We start from the raw sequence: 26065 nt of genomic DNA, 5'->3' as shown, positions 1-26065 counted from the left end.
TGAAACCCTGAAATCCTTTCCATCTCTTGTCCTTTACAGCAATCGGAGATGGACAGAAGTATGTCTCCAGGATTCAGAGATCTAAACAAATGACACTGAAGCTCCTCAAACCAAAGACTCCGTGTTAATAAATGCAAGCAAATAGCCCTAGGAAAGACTTGCAGACAAGGCCCATTTATGACCTTCTCAGTGAAGGTGGACTTTTCAGTATGGAATCTTCTGATTCTAAGAATGAAACCTCTGGGCCTTGGAAAAGACAAATGTCCTGCTTGCTGTACTATTATTCCAGGTCCCTCCCCTTGCCCTCCACCAAATTTTTTTGAGCAGCTCTTTCTAGTTTTATTTTATAAAGAAGATGATTAAAAATACAATACCTATACTAACTGCAAAAAGATAACTGAAAATGTAGCAACAGTTTAAGATTGGCTGTCCTTTGTCCTCTGTGAGAATGACAGTCACAGGGAAGAATGCCACGCTGCTGAATCATTCCAGGTGGATCAGCCTCTGGGCTGAGAACTTCGAGGCCTTCTCCAAAGGGGCCGGCAGATTGTCCCCCTGCTGGAAAGCCAGAAGCCCCAGCCCAGGCCCAATATCCTCTGGCATATGAAAGGCCCAGCTCCACAGAGCTGAGCCTCATCAAGCTGCCAAGCCACCAAATCATTCCAGCTCCACAGCTCCTCCAAATTTTATAGAACTGACAGCCCAGCAGGGGCACAGCAAATTTGATCGGAAAGTTGTATAGGAGCCCAAGATCAATGGGGGAATGCAGCAAAAGAAAAGGCTCAGCTAGTACCAACCAGTTAAGTAGACCCTCAGACAATGACTTTAATAACACCGTTTTGAGATACAACAATGAGCACAAATAGACTTTTCTTGAACTATTTTTTTTATGAAAGAACGTAGGAAAAACTGTTAGTTTTATTGGTTTTATGGTAGTTTTAAGAGAAGCTAAATAAAACACAATTGTTAGATATACAGCCAGTTATACTGTATAGCAATATGCCAAGATCAACACTGAAACATTTATAAAAATAAAAATATAGAAAATATGTTCCTCACTTTACTATAAAGACTCCATATACAAATGCAAAATTTGAAGTTGTCACTAATTACGCTAAATGTTGAATTTCTGAGTGATTCCGAGCAGTAAAAAAGTACTTCTGTTTTTAAATTAAAAGCATGCAACTTCCCACTATTTTTGTACTGTATTTGTTTACTATCTTTGTATTCCATACAGAGTTCCAAGGCAAAGACTGTTTCTGGCTTTAGCAATTACCAAAGGTGATAACCTATGTGGCTGACTTATCACAGGCCTTTTAGTCTTCTCTCCTGATAGATCCTTAGCTTCTTTGGGAGGAGGCATATGAATAGGTTTCCAGGGAATTGGATTATAAAAGGCAGACTCTGGATAAGAATTTCCACTGTGAAAATCTGTGACTTTTCCATTGGCATAACCATAGCTCTTTACAACCGGACAAGGTTTACAAGGTTTAGCATTTTCCAACCATTCCTTAAACTTTTGTTCTGCTATTTCCTTTTTTTCTTGTAATTCGGCTTGCCATTGTTTTTCCTTTTCTTTTGTCTTCCTTTCAGATTCTTCAGCTTTTTTTTCTTTAGCCACTCTTGATATTTCTCTTTTGCTTTTTTTTTGCAATGTTCTTTCTTCAGTTCTTCTCCTGCTTTTTCCTCCATTTCTTTATTAATTTTTTGTTCCCTTTCTTTTCTTTCCTGCTTATTCTTTTTCTGAACCCATTCCTTGTGTTTTTCTTCAGCAATTATCTTTCTTTTTTCACGTTCTTCCATTTCTTTTTTCTTTTCTAACTCTTGATTAAATTGCTCTAGAGCTTTCTGTTGCAGACGGCCACGTTCTTCTTTTTCCTTGCCCACAAACCACAGTTCCCATGGTGTCAGGCTAGCTTCTTGTAAGCGCGCAATTTTCTGCTCTTGGTTATCTTCTGATCCAGGCATATTACTGGCGCACCCTTGTACATCCATGCCTCTCAAGTTCTCCACCTGGGCCTCTGAGTGATGGGCATCCTGATTGAAGTCTTTTTCATTCTCCTCCTCATCCTCCTGGTCAAAGGGGAAGCCCTGGTGGCTCAGGGGAGACAACAGCGACAAGGTGGAATTACTGAAGCTCATCGGCGGTGACAACCAGTTCAACGTCACCGTCTCCCGCCCCAGGGAGCCTGCCCTGACCACAGAGGAGCTCGATGACGGCCGAGACAGTGCCTTGGAACCTGCAGTTGCCCGGGATCCGGGAGTTGCAAAAGGGTGGAGTATCCCCCGCATCTCCCCGCTGCCCACATCTGGCCAGCCAAGTTCAAACCAGCCTCCTGAACTATTTTTTTGATAATTCCACTTGCTATTTTTTTTGGTAACAAGAAATGTGAAGTAAGTTTGTTTGTGCCTGCTAAGGGGGCAGACTTGGGAGATGGATGGAAAACTGGGGATGTTGATGGAGGGAAGGTCACAGTGGTGGTGGGACTGGTATTGAAATTTTGAATGCCTAAAACAACTGTATTATGAAAAACTTTTGTAAATCATGGTGTTATAATAAAAAAATTTTAATAAAAAGCAGAAAAACATTTAAAATAATACACTGGATGTTAAACAAATATAATCATCAATGTAAATACATTAGTGTAAATATTTATAATGTTTTTCTTTCCTGTAACTCCAAAAATATATTAAGTCCCTGTAAGAATATTTCTCTATAAAGGCTTGATACATATATTACACAATGAAATTCTATTGAATTGTATTTGTTATATTATTTTTCTGTAAGATATTTTATAATAGTAAAGGTAAAGGTAAAGGCCCTCCCGTTGATCGTCGATTTGCTCGAGCAGGCCCAGTAACGTCTCCATTGGAGACTTTGTTGTTACTGTGTCTGGCATATCGAATACTCTCGGTAGCTTGCCGGGCTCTCCGAGAGGGGCGGAGGAATCGAACTCGGGTCGGCCATGTTGGCTGCGTGCAAGGCAAACGCCCTACCGCTGTGCTTTCGCTCTAGCCCATTTTATAATAGTAGTTTATGCTATATATCTGTGTAAGTTATATATACATATGTAATACACATACAAAACGTTATAAAATATACAAATATATATGTGCATATACATCTATGTCTATGTGAGCTAAATTCTATAGACTTAACCTTTTCTTTCAATCCGTGTAAATTCCTTGATTGACATTTGGATCTCCTTCAGTCACTTTTCTTCATTGGGGGTGAGCCACTGCCATCTGTGTTCACGGTTCACTCCTGGCTCTGCACTCGGGCTACTCTGGGTGGTGTTTGGGGGGGACAATATAAGATGTTGGGGATCAAGTGGATAAGGCGAGTGCCATGCTCTATCTCCCATGCCCTCCGTTATCCCTTTAATTGAGATGAAACTAAGTATATGTGTTTGTATGTTCGAAATTCCTGCCCTATGTGTCTTGTGCATCAGTCAGGTCAGTCCCTTGGCAGCAGGCTGCTCTGTATGTTTGGATCTCACGTGTTATAACCATGAGGCAGTAGATAAAAGCATGAGCTTTGAGAAGAAGGTCCAGACCTGCTTTACGCCACAGATCTAAGCAAGGCATTTCACTTCTTATTCATCTGTTTTCTCACCTAGAAAACAGAAAAATAATTCTTACCGCCAAGGTGATTATGATGAGCAAAGACATTAAGACAAGTATAGAACTTTCAGACTTGACCATAGATTGTGCTCAAAAAAGTTACATAGCACTACAGCACAGCGGTAGGATGTTTCCTTTGCATGTGGCCAACCCCTGATTTGATTCCTCCGCCCCTCTTGGAGAGCCTGGCAAGCTACCGAGAGCAGCCTGCCCGCATGGCAGAGCCTGGAAAGTTCACTGTGGCATATTTGATACGCCAAAAACAGTAACAACAAGTCTCACAATGAAGATGTTACTGGTGCCCGCTCGAGAAAATCGACAAACAACGGGAGGACAGTGCGACAGTGATACCTTATTTTCCCAATTAATCACTTCATTTGTATCACTTGTCATCCCGTTGATCGTCGATTTGCTTGAGCGGATACCAGTAATGTCTCCATTCATCCCTGTTGCGTGCCAGTGTAGCCCAATGGCATCTGCTCGCTCCAGGAACATGAAGAGCCTCAAACCATTTGTTCAGGGTTTTGAGGAAGAAGTGTGACCATCTCGTAGGTGGGTGGCCATGCGTCCTTTTGATGTTCCATGGAATCCAGTCAGTAACAGCTCTAGTCTAACAGTCATCTCTAAATTGCATTACATGTCCGGTCCATCTGATTTTCGATGCCTTGGCAAATGAGACAGCATCCCTGATTCTCGATCGTCGGCGGAGGTCAGAACTCCAGATTCCTTCTCTCACTTGAGTGAAGCGTGATACTCCAAGCATAGCTCTTCGATTCCTCTTTGGGAGGCCTGAACAGCGTTCTCATCCTGTTTTCATAGGGCCCAGGTCTCTGAGGCGTATGTTAGTGCAGGAATGTTAGTGACCTCCACTACCCAGCCGCCACCATGCTCCAGGCCACTCTCCTGATGCTCGGGCTGAGCCTCACACATGAGTGAAACCCCACAGAAACTTTGTGACCTTGGATCTCAGGCTCAACGGGACTGGAAACAGAGATCTTCTGCCTGTTTCCCAATTTAATCCATTGGAAATACATATTTATTTGTCACTGGGAAAGCCCTCCAAATTCAGAGAGCATTATAAGATCCATGGTCTTAAAAATGTTCCTTGTTGGATTACTCCATGGCTTAGAGGCCAGCCACACATGCTAGGGGAAAAGGCAGCTCAGATAGAGAAGGGAGCACCAAATAAAGGGTGTTTGGAGGATCCTCCCAGGATGGAAGATGCATGTTGAAAGTAGACTATAGACCAAACATGATTGCCACTCAATGCCTCTTTTGCAGACCACAACACCCAAAAGGAGAGAGAGAACAAAAGGGAATGCCCTGCCACAGAGGCAGGGTGGGCTGGGGGACATGGGGGTGGGAGGGATACTGGGATCCATGGTGATGGAAAATGGGCACTGGTGGAGGGAAGGGTATTTGATCATTGTATAATCGAAACCTAAGCACAAAAATTTGTGAGTCTACAACTCTACTTCATGGTGCAAATGTTCTTTGTTTTGGTGACAGCTGTGTCAGAGTTGTGAGAGAGCCTGCCACTGCTATTTTCTGGTAGAAATGCCAGCATTGAAGAGCTTCATTTGCATGATACATGAAACACCCTCGTACTGAAGAGTCCATGGCAAGGTTCTGTGACTCCCCGACTTCCCCCGCCACTGGACTGCCCGTGACCATTCACTTAACCTCCCTAGTCTCTCTTTGACAATCTGTAAATGGAAAGTTTGCATTAGTACTGAACTATATAAGGACTATAAAGCACTTACCCTGAATCAGAGTAATTGCATAGTAATAATAATAATTAGGAAACTGCCAGAGCCGCAGACCAATGGAACAGGGTTGAATATACAGACAACTCCCCCCCAAACATATGATCATCTAATCTTTGATAAGGGAGCAAGAAATGTGAAGTGGAGCAAGGAAAGCCTCTTTAACAAATTGTGCTGGCAAAACTGGACGGCTACATGCAAAAAAATGGGCTCAGATCTCTACCTAACACCATGTACAAAAGTAACATCAAAATGGATTAAAGACCTCAACATCAGACCGGAATCCATAAGGTACACTGAAGACAAGATTGGCAAAACCCTCCATGACATAGAAACTAATAGTATCTTCAAAGATGTCACGCCACTGACCAAACAAGTGAAAACAGAGATAGACAAATGGGACTATCTTAAACTAAGAAGCTTCTGCATCTCAAAAGAAACAGTGACCAAAATACAAAGACAGTCTACAAAATGGGAAAGGATATTCGCCCAATACTCATCTGACAAGGGGCTGATATCAAGGATATACAAAGTATTGGTTGAACTCCACAAGAAGAAAACATCCAACCCTATCAAAAAATGGGGCTATGAAATGAACAGAAACTTTCTCAAAGAAGAAATACGAATGGCAAAAAGGCACATGAGAAAGTGCTCTACATCGATAATCATCAGGGAGATGCAGATCAAAACCACAATGAGATATCATCTCACACCACAGAGACTGGCCCACATCCAAAAGAACAAAAGCAACCAGTGTTGGGACAGATATGGTGAAAAAGGGACCTGCCACTGCTGGTGGGAATGCTGACTGGTTCAGCCCTTTTGGAAAACAGTATGGATGATTCTCAAAAAATTAGAAATTGAGCTCCCATTTGATCCAGCAATACCACTCCTGGAAATATATTCCAGAGAGGCAAAAAAGTACAGTTGAAATGACACCTGCACTACTATGTTCATTCCTGCACTGTTCACAATAGCCAAAATTTGAAAAAAAAAAAAAAAACCCGAGTACCCAAGAACAGATGACTGGTTAAAGAAACTCTGGTACATCTACATAATGGAATACTACGCAGCTGTTAGAAAAGATGAAGTCATAAAATTTACATACAAGTGGTACTACATGGAAAGTATTATGCTAAGTGAAATGAGTCAGAAAGAGAGGGACAGACATAGAAAGATTGCGTTCATCTGGGGAATATAAAGTAACAAAATAGGAGACTAACATCCAAGAATAGTTGAGATAAGTACCAGAAGGTTCACTCCATGACTTGAAGGCCAGCCGCACACTCTAGGGGAAAAGGCAGCTCAGATAGAGAAGGAAACAACAAATAAAGGGTGTTGGGGGGGCTGGAGCGATAGCACAGCGGGTAGGGCATTTGCCTTGCACGCAGCCAACCCAGGTTCAATTCCCAGCATATGGTCCCCCGAGCACCGCCAGGAGCAATTCCTGAGTGCATGAGCCAGGAGTAACCTCTGTGCATTGCCGGGTGTGACCCCCCCCCCAAAAAAAAGGGTGTTGGGAGGATCTTCCCAGGATGGTAGATACATGCTGCAAGTAGACTATAGACCGAACATGATTGCCACTCAATGCCTCTTTTGCAAACCTGAGGACCCAAAAGGAGAGAGAGAACAAAAGGGAATGCCCTGCCACAGAGGCAAGATGGGATGGGGGGATGGGGGGTGGGAGGGATACTGGGATCATTGGTGATGGAGAATGGGCACTAGTGGAGAGATGGGTACTCGATCATTGTATAACTGAAACCCAAGCACAAAAACTTGTAAGTCTACAACTGTACCTCATGGTGTTTCACTAATAAAAATTTTAAAAATAATAATAATAATTAGGAGTCTCCTACATATAAGGTATGCATGACTGTGTTCTAAAGTTTTCATGTGGCTAAATTACTTTAATTATTCAAATGTTGTGACAAAGTAGTATTTTATCCCTATTTTACAGGTAAGGAAATGAAAGTGCCAAGAAATGGCAAGGAATGATCACGTGGCAAAGATTGTGCACCGCCAAGGGCTTAATGCAGAACCCAGCAGCTTGGAGCAGAAAAGTGAAAGGACTATGCGTTAATCCAGGCAATCATTTCTGCCCAGAGGGGAAAGGGTGTTGCTCCCTTCCGCCCTCCTCCCTCTGGAAAGAAAGATGGCGGCCACATGGGAGCCTTGTGGACAGCAGGTATGAGCCGGGGGTGTGGGGGCGACTAAAACTTCATGGGAAGGGGGGCGTTCCGGTCCGTCCTTCACGCCCTACCGAGGTCACCAGTTGCCCCCCACGAGCGGCTCTCCAGCACAGCCACGGCCCCAGAAGCACAAGGACTTAATGCAGAACCCAGCAGCTTGGAGCAGAAAAGTGAACGGACTATGCATTGACCCAGGCCATCAAGTCTGCCGGAGGGGAAAGGGTGTTGCCCCATTCGCCCTCTCCTCTCTGGAAAGAAAGATGGCGGCCACATGGGAGCCTTGTGGACAGCAGGTATGAGCCGGGGGTGTGGGGGCGACTAAAACCTCATGGGAAGGGGGGCGTTCCAGTCCGTCCTTCACGCCCTACCGAGGTCACCAGTTGCCCCCCACGAGCGGCTCTCCAGCACGGCCACAGCCCCAGAAGCACAAGGGCTTAATGCAGAACCCAGCAGCTTGGAGCAGAAAAGTGAAAGGACTATGCGTTAATCCAGGCAATCATTTCTGCCCAGAGGGGAAAGGGTGTTGCTCCCTTCCGCCCTCCTCCCTCTGGAAAGAAAGATGGCGGCCACATGGGAGCCTTGTGGACAGCAGGTATGAGCCAGGGGTGTGGGGGCGACTAAAACTTCATGGGAAGGGGGGCGTTCCGGTCCGTCCTTCACGCCCTACCGAGGTCACCAGTTGCCCCCCACGAGCGGCTCTCCAGCACAGCCACGGCCCCAGAAGCACAAGGACTTAATGCAGAACCCAGCAGCTTGGAGCAGAAAAGTGAACGGACTATGCATTGATCCAGGCCATCAAGTCTGCCGGAGGGGAAAGGGTGTTGCCCCATTCGCCCTCTCCTCTCTGGAAAGAAAGATGGCGGCCACATGGGAGCCTTGTGGACAGCAGGTATGAGCCGGGGGAGTGGGGGCGACTAAAACCTCATGGGTCGAGGGGCGTTCCGGTCCGTCCTTCACGCCCTACCGAGGTCACCAGTCGCCCCCCGCGGGCGGCTCTCCAGCACGGCCATGGCCCCAGAAGCACAAGGACTTAATGCAGAACCCAGCAGCTTGGAGCAGAAAAGTGAATGGACTATGCGTTGATCCAGCCCATCAAATCTGCCGGAGGGGAAAGGGTGTTGCCCCATTCGCCCTCTCCTCTCTGGAAAGAAAGATGGCGGCCACATGGGAGCCTTGTGGACAGCAGGTATGAGCCGGGAGTGTGGGGGCGACTAAAACCTCATGGGAAGGGGGGCGTTTCGCTCCGCCCTTCACGCCCTACCGAGGCCACCAGTTGCCCCCCACGAGCGGCTCTCCAGCACGGCCACGACTCCAGAACACAGAAACCAATTTCTTAACTATCTGACTTTCAGTAGAAATACTTCCAGGGTCAATAGGTAAAATAGCAGAAATCCAAAACCAACATTTAATTCTTGAACCCAGCTGTAGAAAGCAAATCACTTCACAATGCTTTTTCAGCATGTCTGATTTGGGGGGGGGGGGGGGTAAACTCTAAATAATAGTGGCGAATCTTTTATTGAAACAATCTAATCAAAGCGGATAGAGTGTTAACTGGAGTTCATCTGCCTCACAGGGACGGGGAGGGGTGGGGGGTGGGGTTTTATTGGGGTTCTTCATGGGAAAGAGTGGGTATTGGTAAAGGGAAATGTGTTTGATGTTTGCATGACTGAGACATAAACCTGAAAGCTTTGTAACCTTTCCCACAGTGATTCAATAAATAAATAAAAAAAAAAAAAAAAAAAAAAAAAAAAAAAAAAAGATTGTGCACCGCTGCTGTGTAGCAGAGCCAAGCTCCAAATCCTGCTCTTCACCTCTGCATTCTGCCTCAGTGAGAACAACTGCACATCATTGTTGGATTTGTTCCCTGAACAATTAAAAAAAGGCTCTACTCCTGGTGGGTGGGCCTGTGTCTGATTCATGGTGATACCACCAGCCAGTTTTAAGGCTTACGGTCCGAAGAACAAAGGAATGAACGAACTAAAAACTCATAATCCAGTCCCATCTGGGAGGAACTTAAGGGAGATCAGACAATTTCCTGCAAGGACTTGTAATTGCAGATGATTCAAACTGAAAGGTGGGACCGGAAGATGGCTCAGTGGCTTAAGGTAGCTGCCAGGCAAGCGTGAGGCCATGAGTTCAAATGCTGGTGCCATTCTTATGCCCTAAATGGGAATCTGACAGTCCCCAGCATATGACCTCTGGGAAGAGAGCAAAAAACAGCACTCTGAGAACTCAGTCTTTTAAAAAGCAAAACAAAGGATTAGGGACATAAGTCTGGCCTGGGTTCAATTCCTAGCACCACAGGAAAAGAAAATAAAATAAATTTTTAGGGGCCAGATTGATAGTATAGTGGGTAAGGCACTAGCCTTGCAAACGGCTGACCCGGGTTTGATCCCAGGCATCCCAAATGGTTTCCTGAGTACCACCAGGAGTGATTCCTGAATGCAGAGCCACAGCCAGGTGTGACCCAAAAACAGCAACAACGATTTTTTCTTTTATCATAACAAAGAACTGGAGAGATAGTACAGGAATTAAGGCACTTATCTTGCACACAGTTGATTCTGGCTCCATCTCCACCACCACATATGGTCCCCAGAGCTCTGTGCTCAGGAATCACTCCTGGTAGTGCTCAGGGAACCATAGGTGACGCCAAGGATTAAACTTGAGTCTGCTGTGTGCAAGGCAAGTGCCTTAAGGCCAGTACTCTCTTTCTGGCCCCCCAAAAGTTTTAAAATCACTTAGGATCATTAAAATCCTTAACTGGATTTCAGAGATATGAGACAGCTTCATGGCAGGTACTGGAGGAGAAGCTCACCTAGGAAACTTGAGTTGTGAGCAGTCTGTAAGGAGAAAGGTGAAAGAAATGGTCAAGCTAAGATCTGTTCTCTAACTGAAAAAATTACAATTCCCAGTTATAGCTGTTACCCCACTACACATGTCTATTGCAAGAGAAAAAATTAGTGATAGCCTGGTTCTCACTGCTAGTATGGAATTATAAAGATAAGCAAGGGGTTGCTGACATAGAGCCTGATATAGGCATAACAGTTATATATATAGAATTGTTATAGATGATATTATTTATTATATATACATGTAAAGGTACACACTTTTACCATCTTCCTCTGACAGTTGAGATAGCCTAGAAGCAATAATACCTCATAGCATACCTAACAAGCAGAACTTGTTTCTAACACCATCCCCAATATAAGCATGGCTCCTAGGGGGACTGTCACTGTCACTGTCACTGTCCTCCCATTGTTCATCGATTTTCTCGAGCGGGCCCAGTAATGTCTCCATTGTGAGACTTGTTGTTACACTGCAGCATCTTCTTATGCCAGAAAGGAAGAAAGTGCAAAACCATAATTGAAGAATACAACAAATGGATGCAGGAGCGAATAGGAAGAGCTCCCAAGAAACAACACTGGAACAACTTGGGCAACAAATTGAACAAATACTGAATTATCACACACAGTATACAATAATTATCTTGGGTTCTTATTGACGAAAGTATATATTGACTATAAGTAAACAGGACCAGAGACAAGCCTATATTCAGGACCCAAGTCATCAATGTAATACTCATCCCTCAAGGAGATGGACCCTAAGTCCCCACTCCTTAGGTGTGGGAGTGCACAGCCACTCCCTCTCAAAGAGTACTGTTTGTAAGGGGGTAAGAATAACTTTGCATTGGGGAAAAACTGACAAATAATAGCCAAGTTCAAGTTAAAGTTACATGGTTAATGAGATGATAAGATGCTATATCTTTGCAAAACTGAGTCTTATCATAACAACAGCAACAAAAAAATCAGGCCAATTCCATTTGAGAAACATTCTCTAAAATTTCCATCTAGTGTAGCTCAAAACTACGAAGGTCAACCAAACCAAGGAAAGCCTGAGAAGCAGTCTCAGCCCTGAGATCTTCAGGATCCAGGACAACCAACTAGAATGAAGAGTCCTGGAGTGGAAAGGACCCTGAAACAGAAAAAAGGGACATTGGGTAAAAGTGCAAGGAAATCTATATAAGTAATATTGTGTATTGTTTAAATGCACTAGTGTAAGATGAAGTACAAAAGGACTGATGTGGAGGCTATGAGAGAACTCTCTACAACTTTTTTCTAAATCTAAAACTCAATGAAACGGAAAAGGTTACTTTGTTTAAAAAAATTATTAAGTAGATGTCAGAGTTTTTTGGAGTGACTAAGGCAGGGTTGCATCATCCAACCATCGTAACTAACTTCAGCATTAACTCTCTGTGCTCTCTCCACTCTTCCATCTCTTCCTAACCAGATCTGTATTTTCTATTTTCACCATTTATCAATTCTCCCTTCCCATTCCTACATATATGCATCTACTAATAAAAAACTCCCAGCAGTTCAGCTTCTCTCCTACAGAATGCACTCAGCAGAATCCATCCCTATATTTAGGCAAAGGGCCCATCAAGTCTTGTGTCTTTAGCATGCCCTTGGCTGGATTGGCAACCATGCCGTATTTAATTTAAGGAGCTGTTCTAAAATGGCTTGATTCTGACTCAGTGTGTGGTTTCCAGAGAAATTCCAAAACAACTCCCAAAGTCAAGAAATCTCCTAAGGCTCACCTCAAACAAAGTCAGTATCCAAAAGCCTACGGGGTTTGGAGGAGAGTTTTATGACGCTCAATTATAATTGTCATTAAAAATGATGAAGTAGCAAGAGGACTCAAACAGCAAGAGCTTAACAAGCTGAGAGCTAAAAATCATGGCATGCCAAGAGAACACCCCAAAAAAGCCAAGCAAAGGGTTAGCTTAAGAAGCTGAGGTTCCCATAGAATCTGAGGCTCCCCATTACCCAATTAGTCTCCTGATGATAGATGCTGATTACACAGAGGCTGAGTTCATCCTCAGATGTGGTGATGGTTTGCAGAGATTCACCCACTCAAGTCTCCTGATCCTCTTGGGCAAACTATAGGAAGTCATCTGACACAGAGCTGGGCAGAGGCAGGAGAGCCCAACCGACACAGCAGGTCAAATGCTCATGACCTTAGCCACCATCTCCTTGACACGTACTGAGTACAATAAAAGAAATGTCTTAAGGCTGTGGAGCTCTAGATCTTTTAATAAACTATTCATAAATCCATACATATTTTTTAAAGGCTAAGTACGTCTGGCACATGCCATTGATGTGGGCCAGAAAAAATGTTCGTGGAGGGAATGACATTCTTCTTTAAAGAACCTCTCTGCACAAACATAGGTGAGTGTGCAGATATGAAGTGAATATTTTACTTTTAACCACACTGGAGTTCTCAAGCTATTTTTGCTTTAAGAATAAATAATCTCATCATCGGCCACCATCCAGATCACATATTCTTCTCTCACGGAAAGGAGTATAACATGATGCTTGCCATAACCATGCCACTGGACCCCGTACCAGGCTGTTTCACTTGGGGTGCACTGGAGGGAGGCAGGTGAGACCCCTCCCTCTCCCAAGAGACCCAGCCCCAGCAGCCAAAAACCTCCAGGATTCAATCACCACCATGCTCATGACTGCTCTGCACTCGCTCGGCCCAAGCCTCACCCATGAATGCTTCTATTCCTGGACACTTCATATCACACACCCTACCCATACTCCAAGAGTACCACAACACGTTTGATGAGGTTCAAAGTAGGAGGTAGCCAATCTTGGAGAATTTTTTTTACAGATATATATATGTAACATATATATATGTAACATATATATATCTGTAAAAAGAAAAAAAAATATATAAGCACACAAGTTTCAAACTTTAACAACATGTTAGTGATTTCTTATAGAAGGGCTTCTTGGTCCCTGGGTGGAATACAATAATCTTCACACTGTTTCCTCTAAGGATACTTCTTTGTAGCATTTTCTTATAACAAACAATACAAAATATATTATTTCGGTTCTGCTTTGGGGCAGGGGTTGGGGTTCGGAATGGGAACATCGAAATATGGTGGTGGGAAGGTGTAATGGTGGTGGGATTTGTGTTTGAATGTTAAATGTAATCAAGTATCATGAACTACTTTATGTCTGTCACTGTTTTCCCGTTGTTCATCGATTTGCTTGAGTGGGCCCAGTAACATCTCCATTGTGAGACTTCTTGTTACTGTGTTTGGCATATTGAATACTCTCGGTAGCTTGCCAGGCTCTCCGAGAGGGGCAGAGGAATCGAACCCGGCTCGGCCAGGCTGGCTGCGCACAAGGCAAACGCCCCACTGCTGTGCTATCACTCCAGCCCTACTTTATAAAATTTAAAAAATTTTTAAAAAGAATAAAACACAAAATTTTACCTTAAGGCTCTTCAGGCTATCAGCCTTTATTCTTTGCATCCACACATGGATCTCTCTCAGTTTACCTATGTTTCTTGGCTTCCTGTTAACGTGAATAAGAAGGAACATACACGCCAGACTAATAGCAGAGAAGGAGCTAGAACAATCACCAAGACGGTTTGACAATGAGAAAGCCAGATGCTACAGGAGGACGATCTTGCCAAGGACCATCTCATGTAGAATAAAGAAAGACAGAGTGCCCTGGGAGACAGAAGCAAGGGATTAGGAAGAAGCAGGGAAAGAGCTGGAACAAACTTCCTAAGAGTCGCTATGAGGCAAGATTCATTAGGGACTCAGACCAAAGTTCTTTAAATTACAAATTCACACATTGCCTGTTTGCAAAACTTCTGACAATTTATTCTATTACTCCTTCCTGAATTCTGGAGTTCTGACAGGCTTTGGGTGAGGAGTTAGAGTCTTCACACACTGCTCTCTTCAATGATTGAACAGAAATTTTCTGCAGACCTGTCAATTTATTGAAGACATACCAAGAGTTGGGGGCGGGGGGGGGGGGGGGAGTTTGGGACACACCTGGTGATACTTACTTAGGGTTTACTCATGGCTCTGCTCCCCAAGAATTACTTCTGGTAGTATTTAGGGGACCATATGGGATGTTGGGGATTGAACCCAGGTTGACTGTGTGCAAGTTAAAGGCCCAACCCATTCCGCTATCTCTCCAGCCCCAGACATATTAAGAATTTGAGTTATCAAGTAGAAGTTTGACTACCTTGAACCTGCTATACTCTAAGAACGTCCATCTGCATGGTGTGAAGAAGTATGGGTAAGGAAGCGCCAGTCCCCAGTGCGTTTATTCTTTGTTTTGTGTTTATTATTTAGGTGTAACATAATCTATGTAATACATTATATATCTATAAATATTATGTTATTATATATTATACACACGGTCACGGGCCCAGTAACGTCTCCATCGTGCGACTTATTGTTACTGTGTTTGGCATATCGAGTACGTCACGGGTAGCTTGCCAGGCTCTGCCGTGCGGGCGAGATACTCTCGGTAGCTTGCCGGGCTCTCCGAGAGGGGCGGAGGAATCGAACTCGGGTGGGCCATGTTGGCTGCGTGCAAGGCAAATGCTCTACCGCTGTGCTATGCTCCAGTCCAGTTATACACAATGCTGTTAAAATTAATGTTTCAGAGATACAATGTTGCTACAATACATCTACCACCAGGGTATCAATATCTCTCCATCAATATCTCTAGGGTTCTTCTCATTCCCTCTCCCCCCACCCCCAAACAACTGGCACATTCAGTTCAAAAGGCAGACTCTGGGGTCTGTTATTATTGGCTGTTGTTTGTGCCTGCATTTTGTTTCTTTCGACTCTGCAAAAAAAAAGTGTTTGTCCTTTATCCTCTTACTCACTGGCTCAGCATGGTTCTGTCCAGTTCCATCCAAGTCATAATGAAAGGCAAGGTTACATCTTATAGTTGAGCATGTTCCATTGTGTATATACCACAGTGTCTTTATCCATTCATCTGTTATCGGGCACTTAGTTTGTTTCCAGATCTTGGTTGTTGTGAATAACTCTGCAATGAACATAGAAGTGCAAATATTTTTTCAAACTCATGTTTTTGTGCTCTCGAGGTAGATGATACAAAAAAGTAGGATTACTAGGTCACGCAGAAGCTCTTTTTCACATTTTGGAGAAGCCACCATACTGTTTTCTTTTTTTTTTTTTTATAATTTATTTATTTATTGAATCACTGTGGGAAAAGTTACAGAGCTTTCAGGTTTAGGTCTCAGTCATGTAAATATCAAACACATTTCCCTTTACCAATACTTATTTTTAACCGCGAACCCCAATAGAACCCCACCTCCCACCCCTACCAATTCCTGTGAGGCAGATGAGTTCTAGTTAACACTCTATCTACTTTGACTAAATTCATGTTTCGATAAAAGATGCACCATTATTATTTAGAGTTTACGACCACCCCCCCAAATCAGACATGCTGAAAAAGCGTTGTGAAATGATTTGCTTTCTACAGCTGGGTTTAAGAATTAAATGATGTCACAGCCACACGGTTTTGGATTTCTGCTATTTTACTTATTAACCCCGAAAGTATTTCTATTAAAAGTTAGATAGTTAAGAGATTGGTTTCTGTGCTCTGGAGTCGTGGCCGTGCCGGAGAGCCGCTCGTGGGGGGCAACTGGTGACCTTGGTAGGGCGTGAAGGACGGACCGAAACGCCCCCCTTCCCATGAGGTCCTTGCCGCCCCCGACCCCCCGGCTCAAACCTGCTGTCCACAAGGCTCCCCTGCGGCCACCATCTTTCTTTCCAGAGAGGAGAGGGCGACCATACTGTTTTCTATACATGCTGAATCAGAAGACGTTCTCACCTGAGATGAATGAGGGTTCCTTTTTCCCCCAACACCCGTCTGCACTGCTTGTTTCCAGTCCTTGTGATATATGCCCATCTCATAGATGTGAGGTGATAGCTCTGTGTCCTTCAGTTTTTATTTCCCTGGTGAAACACATACAGAAAAAAATGCAGAAACTTTTAATTTGATATAATCTTTGCATTTGCTTCTGTTTTCTTAGCCAGTGACATCAGATTATTGAAGAAGCCTCTAAAGCCATCTCATGGAGAATTCTGTGTTTTCCTTGACTTTTTTAATGGATTCATGTCCACGATCGAGGTCTTTAACCCATTTTGAATTAACCTTTGTGTATGGTGTGAGACAGAGATTCAGGTTCTTTTCATTTTAATGTGCCTAAAGGGTTTTCCCAACACCATTTGTTGAAAAGGTCTTCATTGCACCCTTTATGCATCTAGTTTTTTTGTTGAAGATCACTTAATCACTTAACTTCCCGTTAGTCGTCGATTTGCTCGAGCGGGTGCCAGTAACGTCTCCATTTGTCCCTGTCGCGTGCTAGTGTAGCCCAATGGCATCTGTTCGCTCCGGGAACATGAAGGGCCTCAAACCGATCGTTCATGATCTTGACAAAGAAGTCTGACCATCTGGTAGGTGGGCGGCCACGCGGTCTCTTGACATCCCGTGGAATCCAATCAGTAACAGCTCTAGTCCAACGGTCGTCTTTAAATCTCATTACGTGACCAGCCCATCTGATTTTCAACACCTTGGCAAATGAGACAGCGTCCCTGATCCTTGATCGTCGACGGATGTCAGAACTCCGGATTCGTTCTCTCATTTGAGTGAAACGTGATATTCCAAGCATAGCTCTTTCTATTCTTCTTTGGGAGACCTGAATGGCGTTCTCATCTTGTTTGCGTAGGGCCCAGGTCTCTGAGGCATATGTTAATGCAGGAAGAACAGTGGAATCAAAGAGATGTGCCCGGAGCCGGAGGTTCTTCGTCCTCTTAGCTATTTCTTCGACGTTCTTGAAGGCGTTCCAAGCCGCTCTCTTCCTCCTGCGCAGCTCGGGTGCCAGGTCATTTGTCATGTTGACCTCTCGACCTAGGTAGACATAGCTGTTGCATTTGGAGATGGTCGTTCCATTGAGAGCGAATGGGGCGTCAGGAACAAGGCTGTTTCTCATAAACATTGTCTTCGTAAGATTCAGCTGTAGTCCTACCTTTCCACACTCACGGTCAAAGTCGGCCAGCATTTGTGCCGCTTGGCTGATGTTTGGTGTTATTAAAACAATGTCATCAGCAAAGCGGAGGTGGTGTAGTTGCCGACCATCTATCTTCACTCCCATTCCTTCCCATTCCAGTCGTCGCATGATGTTCTCGAGGGTGGCACTGAAGAGTTTCGGTGAAATGGTATCACCCTGCCGCACCCCTCTCTTGACATCAACGATCACTTCTTTGTAGAATGGTGAGATCCTGGTAGTGAATCCGCAATAGAGCTCACGGAGGATCCTGATGTATTGGGCTTGAATGCCTGATTGGCTAGGGCTTCAATGACCGCTTCCGTCTCAACAGAATCAAAGGCCTTCTTTAAATCAATGAACGTTAAGCAGAGCGGCATCTTGAACTCCCGAGAAACCTCAATGAGCTTTGTTATTGTGTGGATATGGTCGATGGTGCTGAATCCTTTGCGGAACCCTGCTTGCTCGCATGGTTGTCCTTCATCTAATGTTCTGCCAATCCTATTCAGGATGACTCGAGTGAACAACTTGTAGATGACAGACAATAGGCAGATCGGGCGATAGTTGCCAATGTCATGGATGTCTCCCTTCTTGAACAGTAGTACGGTCCTGCTGGTTTTCCATTGGGACGGAACCTTGCATTCAGACAGGTAGTGAGTGAAGAACCGAGCCAGTGTATTGATGAGTACTGACGGCAGGTTCTTCAGGTGTTCAGGTCTGACCTTGTCTGGGCCGGGTGCTGTTTGTTTCTTTACCGTCGAAATGGCGTGTCGGATTTCGGAGGGGAGAACGTTGGGAACAACATACCCATCCTGTGGAATTTGGTATGTTGGCAAGTGGACATGGCTATCGAAGAGATTTGAGTAGAAGTCATGGATAATCTTCTCCATTGCCGTTCTGGAGGATGTGATGGATCCATCAGGACGTCGGAGGGCAGCCATCTTGGTCTTATAGTTGGCAAAGGACAGGCGGGCCTTACGAATACTTTTCCCGGCTTCTGCCACATCTACCAGTACTTCTGCTCTTCTCTCTTTGAGGTCTTCCTTGATCGCATCTCTGCACTGCTTTGCAAGCTCGGACGTTAGCTTGCGGTTGCCTGAGGCATGCGCCAAACCACGCTGGCGAATTAGCTCAAGAGTTTTCGAAGATAGGTGACTTTTTGTGGCTATCTCTCTCTTGCCGTTCCTCGCACATTCATGGAGGTGCTGAACCAGTCGATCGTATTCCTCGTCAATGTTGTCAACAATGGCATCTTCCCATGTTGCCGCAATAGTACCAAAGAGTTCCCAGTTGGTGGTCATTCTGGGTGTTCACTTTTTGAACTTTGCAGCCCTTTCTCCCCGCTCTGTGAAGTAGAATTTTGCACGAAGGAGACGGTGGTCCGATCCCGTTCGAAATTTTGGGACAACAGCGACATCAGTCAGGCAAAACCGTCGATTGAATATGATGTGGTCTATTTCGTTGTGGAATAGTCCACCGGGAGACTCCCACGTCCATCGTTTAGATTCTGCCTTCTGGAACTGTGAGTTACCATGGATGGTCTTGGTCGACATGATGAACTCTGACAGTCTCTCACCCTGTTCGTTCCATTCTAGGCCATGGGTCCCGATGTGAAGTTCTTCAGCTGATCTTCTCGGTCCTATCTTGGCATTAAAATCACCCACGATGATCTTGTAGAAGGTGTGGTCTTCTTTATAGAACTTCTCTAGCTCCATGTAGAACTTCTCGATTTCTCTTTCATCATAATGAGAAGATAAATTTGAAGATAAATTATTTATATATCTGAGAGCTTATCTTTGAGCTCTTTAATTCTATTCTATTGGTCTGTGAGTTTGTCTTAATTCCAATACCACTGTTTTGATCACTATCACTTGATTGTACAATTTAAAGAAAATAAAAACCACAATGCCATCTTATTTTTCTCAGAATGCTTTGACTATTCAGAGAGTTTTTATTATTTCATGTAAATTTTTAGCAGTTTTTGTTTCCTGTCCCTTAAAAATGCCATGGAAATTTTGATGGGCACTGCACTGAATCTGTATTGCAATTAACAGCACTGTCATTTTTGTTGTTTTTTTTTTTAAATTTTTTATTAGTGGAGCGATAGCACAGCGGTAGGGCGTTTGCCTTGCACGCAGCCAACATGGCCGACCCGAGTTCGATTCCTCCGCCCCTTTCGGAGAGCCCGGCAAGCTACCGAGAGTATCTGGCCCGCAAGGCAGAGCCTGGCAAGCTCCCCGTGACGTATTCAATATGCCAAACACAGTAACAACAAAGTCTCCAATGGAGACGTTACTGGGCCCGCTCGAGCAGGAGTTGATATTGAAAGATTTCCCCCAGTCGCAGCTAACCCAGCTCCCAGCCATTGAATCTACCTGCTGACATTCCCCTCACTCCAACGCAATCCAATACAATGTGGGGAAGAACTGTTCTTTTTTCAAATTTCTGGTCCACATCATTCATTAACCTAACAACAATCAAAAGAAAAGAAAAGAAAAGAAAAGAGAGAGGGAGAGAGAAAGAAAGAAAGAAAGAAAGAAAGAAAGAAAGAAAGAAAGAAAGAAAGAAAGAAACTCAGTGGTTTTACTCTAAACTAAGGTGTGGTTTGCTACTTGGGAATAGACTGCTGGCCCAACCCATCTTTCCTAACACGCTGCCTGTACCAATACTCTGTGTGGGTTTACTAAGCCTCACATTTCTATCCTGGTGGATAGGCTTACATAGATAACAGACTTGGGAGGCACAGGTTGACTGTAAGATCATATGGCAAGCAGTGGTGATGGCAGAGCAAATACTCAATGTCTTTTAAATCTGAAGTCTAATGTCCTCTTTCTCACTTTAAGGAAGTGGGGGGGAGGGGTTGGACTGGAAGGGAGAGCAAGGCCAAGAGGAGAGGTGACCCCACATCCTCCCAGCATGAACTTAAGAGCTTTGTTCTCTTGGACGTCTCTGTACTTCACCTTAACTCTTGCCAAGAATGAGAACTCTTGTCCACTAAGAAATGAGTCTGTGTCCCTCATTAGTTGCTGACTCTCAATGTCCCTCTCAGTTGCTGACTTTGGGGGGACCCAAAGCCTGATATCCCAGCTGACTGACAATTAGTTGCTCTGTCACAGCATAACACTGCTGCAGGTAAAGCTGTCTGACACATTTCAAAAGTCCTATTCTGCACCACTGAGGTCTGAAGCACAATAAAGGAAATTTAACACCAACAAACTATTTTTAATGGGTTCTTCATCTTTCTTTTGAAATTTACTTTAATTGGTGTGTCATTGCAGTATGGCATCTGTAAATGTCAAGAGTGCGTCATTGGCAATCAACACGTGTATCTACTACATTAAACTCATCAGTAAAAGTCCAAAGCCACACTTCTACATGTTATTTGAATTATTGCTTCCTCTCCCTGCAGTTAATACAACCTGAAGTGTCAGTTGGGAACTGGATTAGCTCAGGGTGCCACACGGAAATATGCTAAATTATATCCAGCCTGAGAACATTTTATCATGGTGAAATTATTGATAAGATCTTGGCTTAGGTAATCCAGTAAGTACATAATTACTAATACCATATTCCAAAATACAGTTCATCTGTCTCTAAAGCAATGATATATTTATTTTTTTAAAGTTTTATTGAATCACCATGAGATACAGAGTTACAAAACTGTTCATGGTTGGGTTTCACTCATACAGTGTTCCAACACCCAACCCTTCGCCAGTGTACGTTTCCCACTACCAATTACCTAGTTTCCTGCCTCCACCCTCTCCACAGCCTGTCTCTATGGCAGGCACTTCCCCCCACCCCACTTTTAGGCATTAAGAATTGTGAGCTGAAAATAGGTAAAGGAACAAATAAAGGAACAAACATAATCTCTCAGTATCTGTATTGCAAACCATAAAGCTATGATTTATTTCTTACAACAGGAAGGTATATAACATATTCTCCAGTGAATTTGTTTCTGATTATCAGTCATTGCATGTTTATATGAGACTGTGCTTTGAAATGTCATCTGAAGACGAATATCAAAGATGGTGGACAGAGTCTCCCTCCTCATTTCCTTTGTTCAGCCAGTGTGAGCCACGTGGTTCCTTCCTACTTGGGGAGCTCCTCAGGCTGACTCCCATCCAGGTCTCTGTGTTCCTTTTATCTGGAACTCTCTGGCCTGCAGTTCTACAAGAGGCTTTTCCTGGACCAGAGAGTTAGTGGAGATAGCCCTGAACTGCTGAGAGCAGTTCCCAAACACCACTGGGTGGGGTCCAATAGCAAACAAACTGGAGACGTGATTTCCTTTTGATCCCCCGACTCCATTCAAGCATCCTTTCTGGAAGACTCCACTCAATGCCCAAATCTAAACATTCCACCCTTCCCATTTCCCTCTCAAGTCTCCTTACAGTGTTTCTCATTGATTTTTGTGTCTGTCTCCATGCACTAGAATGGACTTCTATTTGGAGCAGAGTGAAGTAGACAGGCAGGCAGGGAGATGGGAAAAGGGACCCTCCCAGTGAGTTCCTGGGAAGTAATAAAGCCAACAGCTCCTAGGCTGTCCGAGCCCATCTTATGGACGCAGGAACTAAGACTTGATTAAACCTCTTCCTGGCATAACTGCAGGCCCAGAGAAGACTGGCGCTCCATCCAAGAGAAGCTCTGGCAGGAACAAAGGCATAGAAAGGGATGTTAAAGAAGACCATTGACTGCTCCCAACTCTTACTTCACTGCTCATTTCCTGCTGAAATTGTTTTCTCCGATGGAAAGGAGAGGACCCAAAAGGCTAAGTAAGGTCTTTCCTGCAAAGAGCCAGGCTCACAGCAGACTCTTCTGAGATCTAGGTTTCCCCAGTCACTCACAAGCTTAGGTTTCCTTCTCTTCTCCTCACTTCATGCAAGTCACCTTGGACCCTCGGCAACATCTGTGCTCTGTCTTTCTTGCCTACTGCACTATCTGCCACGCCTAGGTCAGGACCTGCTGGATGTTAGTGCTTCACTGTTACTTATTTACTTATTGAGTGACTGAGAGGTGAATGAAGGCCACGGCTTGAGTCCAGGTTTGTTCCCTCTGAAGAGTCGGTCTCTGATCCTCTGTGGAATGGGAAGGACAGAGATATGTCCCTGCTGGAGACATGATATTCATGCAAATCTCTGTAAATCAAATGAGTACGAGGCGAATGCCACAGGAAAAGTATAAATCAGCCCCAGGGATTAGAGGAGAAACAAATCACCTTTGGTTTGATAGAAAAGGTGCTATTGTTAATATTAAGCCTGACTAATGAGCACAATTTGGATAAGGAAAGATTATTATTAAGTCCCACTAATGAGTGCAATTTGGATAAGGAAAGATTATTATAGGCAAGGCAAAAAATGCCAATGCATTCCAAACCATAGGTTCAGACACAGGTCCAATCCTAGGTTCAGACACAGAGAAAAGGCTGTGAGCTGTGGTCTTAATGTCTGTAAGAATAAAGCAGTGAGGGGCTGGAGAAATAGAACAGTGGGTAGAGCACTTGCTTTACACGTGGCTGATCTAGGTTTGATCCCAGGCATCCCACATGGTCCCTAAACCCTGCCAGGAGTGATCCCTGAATGCAGAGTCAGGAATCAGCCCTGTTCACCTATCACCAACTTACCAGGGCAATTAACAATTCTAAAATCTGTTTCACTGCTAAAAATGGGAATATACCTTCTTTAGAATGTGATTGTGGATAACATGAGCTGATTTTTATTAACTATGGTGCCTTAACTAAGCTTTCACTGAGAGCAAATATATAGATTTGTTCTTTTCTCTTTTTTCTTCACAGATGCATTTTTTTTCTGTTTTGGGTCACACCTAACAATGCACAGGGGTTACTCCTGGCTCATGCACTCAGGAATTACTCCTGGCGGTGCTCAGGGGGACCATATGGGATACTGGGACTTGAACTCGGGTCGTCTACATGCAAGACAATCGCCCTACCTGCTGTGCTATCTCTCCAGCCCCCATAAATGCATTCTTAATGTGGTCTCAGTTCTCTAATCATTCCTCAAGTCTGGAGATATCTAAATACACATGTCTTTACTCACCTTAGATAAAGTGATAACATACAAATGTTTAATTCCCAAAGTAAGACTTAAAAACTTCAGGAACAGTGCGTTTTGTTTTGGTGCCAGGAAACAAACCCAGGATTGCATCCATGAGAAACTTGCATGCTACCACTGAGCTATATCCCCGGTCAGGATTTAATAGTGTTTATTTAGCAAAGGTTTATTGAGCAACTTCTATGTGCTAGGGGCTAGAATTATGAATGAGAAATGTGTACACACAAAATTCCTGCTATTGTGAGATTAATGGTGAGTGAAATCGTAATAAAAGTAGAAATCAGTAAATCATATGGCAGATAAGATAGTGACAAGGGTTAGGGCGGGGAATAGAGTGGTCCAGTTAAGGAATGTAAAGGAAGGGAAAGCAAAAACAAGATTCATAGTTAGAGCAAAGCATTTTTGGTTGAGGAAACCTGGATTAAAGGCCCTGAGACAAGGCCAGCAGCCCTGGCTTGTTGTAGGAAGGGCAGAAAGTAGTGTGGCTGACTTGGGGTGAGCGGGGGGATCGGATGGGGCTGGGAGTAGGGACAAGGGGTGCTCCAGAATTCATATGGAGACTGGATTTAAGAAGGAACTAAGAAATAGCTGTCGGGGCTGGAGCGATAGCACAGAGGGTAGGGCGTTTGCCTTGCACACAGCCAACCCGGATTCGATTCCCAGCATCCCATATGGTCCCCCGAGCACTGCCAGGATTAATTCCTGAGTGTATGAGCCAGGAATAATCCCTGTGCATCGCCGGGTGTGACCCAAAAAGCAAAAAAAAAAGAAAGAAAAGAAACAGCTATCAAGCAGGGCTGAGAGATTTCAGAGGGACGGCACTGGAATCTGCCCCTGGCCATAGCCTGGTTAGGTGCTAGAGCTGGCCTAGTGGAGCAGATTTGATGGCAACGCACAGCAGGGTGAAGCCTGATGCCAGTGGAGTCTGAGTCAGCCAGGAGCTCGGATACTAAACCTCTTTCAAAGATCAGTACCTCGTAGGGAAGGAAGAAAGTGCAGTGAGATCTGTGGAGGAAGAGAGATTAGGAGGGGCTTGGGGGTTCTAGATGAGAAATAGCATCTTTAGAAATAGACCCGGGTTTGATTCCTGTCACCACATGGACCCCAGAGCATCACTGGGTGCCATTCTGGAAGCCCCTGCGCCCAGTCCTAGCATTGAACCATTGGCTGAGGTGGCCAAGAATCACAGGTGGGGCCCCAGGCTTCCTGAACACCACTTAAAAGCTCTCCCCACCTCAATCCCCCACCCCCCCAAATAGAGAGGGTTAAAAAAATAAATGTGTTTGTATGCAGATAGGATCATGAGAGAGGAAAATTCTGACAGTGCTCAAGAAAGAAGAATCCTTAGAACACATTCCCGCATAGCTGAGGGGTGCGGGAGGGAAGGGGGCCCGGGAGCAACTGGGGATTGACCTCAGGTGGAAGCAGGTGGTCCTGGGACAGCTCAGAGCACACAGGCAGAGCAGATCCACATACAAAGCAGGCTCTCTCGGGATTCCGTTTCCTCTGTGGATTGGACTGCCCGAGGGGGCTAGAATAAAGTGCTCCTGAAGGTGTCAGCAGGGATGCTGTGAGTAGCCCAGGCAGAGGGACAAAAGGCAGAGGCAGGGCCCAGGGATCTTTTTGGTTAATCAGTACTGAAGTGAGACCAAGGATGAAGGGTTAACTGTAGTGAAATAACTAAGCTCTAGCACAAATATAGCTCTAGAATTTGTTCAAGGAGCGGAAATCATGAATCAGGGCCACAATCAGGGCAATCCTGGGTGAAATTCCACCAGAGCCTGGGCACAGGATAACTTGAAAGGATACGGCTGGTGGATGCTCTGAGGTGAGGGCGTTTGTGGTACTCCTTTTGGATTGGTTCTTTGTTCCCCCACTCTTCCCTTCCCTTCCCTGTGTTGCCATTGTTGTTGCAATGGCATAGGGGCCTGGCGGGGGTGGGGTCCCCAAACACACTCAGCTATGTGCTCACACACTGGGTTGCAGTGTTCACTGGGGTCATACACTTGTTGCAGTTACGTACTGATGCTTTTGGAAGGCCACGTGCATTGAGTTGGGGTGTTCTGGAACTCTCAGTTTGCCGAGCTCACTGTGTGTCACAGTGATGCCCACACTGTGCTTGCTGGGATTCATGCTCAGGGTCACAGTGCTCACACATCTTTAGGGGTGGTGCTTGCATACACGTGGCTGTGGATACTCAGATATCACATATTCTGTCATGGCACTGGTGTCCCAGACAGCAGAGTTACCAGGATCGTGCTTGGTGCATATAGGTCACACCAGGCATCAAACTCAAGGACCCAAACTTGCAAGGCAAAGGCTTTTATTTATTTATTTTATTATTATCATTTTGGTTTGACCCAGTGCTGCTCGAGGTCTACTCTGAGAGCTCAGGGTCACTCCTACTAGTGCTCAGAAGACCACGTGGTGCCAGGGAGTGAATCCCAGTCTCCATGCGCACCTGTCCAGGAGACTTGTCTCTCCAGTCCCTCTCCTAGTCCTAGACATCAGAGATCTCCAGATAGGATCT

General features: G+C 44.6%; 1 pseudogene; it reads right to left on the bottom strand.

Annotated features, from left to right (window-relative positions):
- Positions 1–1216: 1216 nt before the first annotated feature.
- On the bottom strand, positions 1217–2309 carry LOC130034004 (coiled-coil domain-containing protein 34-like; annotated as a pseudogene).
- Positions 2310–26065: the final 23756 nt, after the last annotated feature.

This window comes from Sorex fumeus, unplaced genomic scaffold (genome assembly GCF_029834395.1).
Source record: "Sorex fumeus unplaced genomic scaffold, SorFum_2.1 ptg000055l, whole genome shotgun sequence".
Lineage (NCBI taxonomy): Eukaryota > Metazoa > Chordata > Mammalia > Eulipotyphla > Soricidae > Sorex > Sorex fumeus.
This window is presented reverse-complemented; position numbering and strand designations above follow the sequence as displayed.